This window comes from Octodon degus, unplaced genomic scaffold (assembly GCF_000260255.1).
Source record: "Octodon degus isolate 3935 unplaced genomic scaffold, OctDeg1.0 scaffold00001, whole genome shotgun sequence".
Lineage (NCBI taxonomy): Eukaryota > Metazoa > Chordata > Mammalia > Rodentia > Octodontidae > Octodon > Octodon degus.
This window is the reverse complement of record NW_004524577.1, coordinates 24,348,292-24,351,732: the sequence shown is the minus strand read 5'-3', so window position 1 is coordinate 24,351,732 and position 3,441 is coordinate 24,348,292. Positions and strand designations below refer to the sequence as shown.

General features: G+C 40.7%; 1 pseudogene; it reads right to left on the bottom strand.

Annotated features, from left to right (window-relative positions):
* LOC101572575 overlaps positions 1-3,441 on the bottom strand; it is a 25,796-nt pseudogene that overhangs the window by 3,585 nt on the left and 18,770 nt on the right.

Genomic DNA, 3,441 nt, shown 5'->3' with positions numbered 1-3,441 from the left:
AAAAAAGAAGGAAATGGAAAAGGAAGAGAAAGAAGGGAAGGAAGGGAAACGAAGGAAAGGAAGGAAAAGAAGGGAAAATTTCTTTCGAAGTGCAACTTCCGGAGTAGCAAGAGTGGATCCATAGCAGGTTGTAGCTCTGAGGGGCACACAAGTGATTAATGACTCTTTAGCTAATGAACTTAATACCAAAGTACAGTATTCAGTATTCTGGCACATTGCGCTTGCCTGAAAAGTAGCATCTAACTGGCCTGGCCCGACTCAAAGAGCCCTAGCTGGTCACCACCGTGATGAGCACCGGTGGTGTCACGCCGAAGCTGATGCCTCACTATTCTCCTGCTTCGTGGCTGTTCTGTAATGGCAGGTAGAGCAGGAATAAGGGGATCGGGGCTATCATTCACTTCTTTTCTGCTTAGAGCTGATTTTTTTTTAGGAAAACAGTACAGTGAGGCAGGACAACAAGTGATGACTGTGTGGCAGATATAAGAACACTCACATAGCATTTGAAACTTTCTTTGTGACCACTTGGACTCACCTCTGTCCTCCTATCCCAATCTTTGCCCTGTGCTCTGTGCCTCAAGGGGTAGTGTGCATTTCCTATGTGTGGGAAAGCTTTAACCATTCAACACATTGTTTTACTTTGTTTCTTGAAGAGCTTATTCATCCAGTATAACCATGCTGAAGAGGGAGAACACATGCAGCACTTTACCCCCCTCTCCCCTTCTGTGAGAGACCTGTGGTGGATTAATTAATGGGCAACTTGTACTAACCAGCATGGTTCTGGGTGTGGAAGGCCCATCTGAGGATCACTGCCAACACTGTAGAAGAACTGGAGGGGAAGATGTTGCACTGGTGATTCTCCTGGAGAAACTTTTCACTCTGGCTTTTCTATATGAACTCAGCTGTTCTCATTGTTGGAGCAGCTCCAGTCCTCACTGTGGTGAGAATGGCTGTTGTTCTTTTGCGGGAGCTGTGGTCCTTATCTTGAGCATTACTTTCTGGTTCCAGCGCAGATTGCTCAGCCTAGTGGCACAGATCCTGCTGGTGTACATTTTCTAGCTTCCACTGCTGGCCTTAGGGACTTGACAGTGCAGATCCTGCATATGACTGTCATGAGACATTGTGGCGGGCTCTAGGCCTCCAGTTGGACTTGTGGAGGACATTGCCATGAGCTCTAGGTCCTTGGCTGGACTCATAGAGGACCCTTGTCATGGGCTCTAGGTCTTTAGCTGGATTCTTTGGGCCTCTAATGCATGTACAGATCTCTCTTCTATGTTTGACTTTTTGGGTGAATATTATAAAACAATCCAAGGCAGCATCCTGGGCTTCTCCTCTGGCCCAGGAGAATAAAATAATCTTACAAATTGTGTGTCTTGAATTAAACCTTCTAAAACTGTCATACGGATTTAGTGCAGTTCTTATCAACATTCCAATAGCTTATCTCACAGAATTAGAGAAAACCATCCAAAAATTTATTTGGAACCTGAAGAGATGTAGCATAGTAAGGGCAATTCTGGGCAACAGAGGCGAGGCAGGGGCATCGCAATTTCTGATCTGAAATTATATTGTAAAGCTACAGTGATAAAAACAGAGTGATGCTTGCAGATTAAAAAAATAAAGGACCTTAAGATCAGTGGAACTGATTAGAAAATGCATAGACAACTCCAGACATCCTCAGTCACTTTATCTTTGATAAAGGGCCCAAGCACTTTCACTGGAAGAAAGATAGCCTCTTTCATAAATCATGCTGGAAAAACTGGCTTACGCACATGCCAGACATCAAAACTGGACCCATATCTTTCACTATGCACTAATTTGAAATAGATCAAAGATTGAAATAATAACACAGAAACATTATGTGCAAGTGCAAGGAAGATAGAATTGGTAAAGCTCTTGAAGACATTGGTGTAGGCAAAGACTTTATAAATAGAAACCAGGAGTTCACAGGAATCAGCAACTATTATCACAGAGAATCACCAACTGGGATCTCATCTTATTAAAAGTCATTTGCACAGCAAAAGAAACTACCACCAGAGTGAAGAGACAACACACAATGTGGGGCAAAAATTTTTGTGAATTGTTCCTCAAAGGATTACTATGAGAACATATAAAGAACTCAAAAGTATCAGAGCTCCCAAATTTAAAGAGCCAATCCAAAAATGGGCATCTGAAATGAGTACACACTTCTCAGATGAAGAAATACAAATGGCAAATAAGTATATTAAAAAATGCTCAACATCACTGGTCATTTGAGAGATGCAAATTAAAACAACACTTAGATTCCATCTCACCCCCAAAACAATAGCAATCATCAAGAAATCAACCAATAACATATGCTGGTTGGGCTCTAGGGAAAAAGGACCCTCCTGCACTGCTGGGAGTGTAGACTGATGGCAACTGGTATGGAAATCAGTGTGGATAGTCCTCCAAAAACTAGGATTGGAGGTCCTATTTGGTCTAGATATTGCCCTTCAGGGTATCTTCCCAGAAGAATTAAAAATATCATACTACACTAATATATGTGCCCTTATGTTTTTAGAAGCACAATTCATAATAGGTAGATCTTGGAAATACCCTAAATGCCCACCAACCAAGGAATGGATTTTAAAAAGATGGTTTTTTGTTTGTTTGTTTGTTTGTTTGTTTGTTTGTTTGTTTATCTGTCTCAGGCTGCTTCAAGGGCAGGCCTGGTGTGGCTTGTGGAGCTGGGGATTGAATCAGGGTCCCCTGTGCCTGACTGAGTCTGCCCAAGCAGGTGCTTTAAACAACTCAGCTAACCCGCAAGCCCCTAGATATTTTTTTTCAATTAGATATTATTCAATCACAAAGAAGAATGAACTTGAGACTTTTTTGGTAAATGGATACAACTTGAGACCATACTCATAAGTGAAATAAACCAGATGCCCACATGCAAACATCCTATTATATCTCTAGTGTAGAAGCTGAAAGAGTAAATAATGTCCAAAATGTACAATAGATAGTGTAAAATGGGAAGAAACAGTTCATAAGGAAAGAGCAACTGGGATGGAGGAATGGAGAAAAGGAAGGGAAAAGCAAATACAGTTATATTGCTAATTTCTCTTAGATCATTAAAAAAAAGTTTGTTTTAATATTGTTTGGACAGTTAAATCCCAGTGTCCTGTACTTTGAGTAACTAATTCAAAGATAACAATACACAATGTATTAACCATCATTACCCTCCTATTATCTTGTTTGGAAATTTTAGGGTTTTTTTCTCTCTCTAAAATTTTAAAAATAAATAAATTTTATTTTGAGATAGGTATTCACTGCATTGCCTAGGCTGGCCTCAAAGTCTGTATCTTTCTATTATAGGCCCCCAATTACCTGGGATTACAGGTGTGCACCATGACACCTGGTCCCCACTTTTATCTTCTTAATCTCCGCTTCTGAGCTAGTCTTCTAGGTGATGCATTAGCTCTCTGA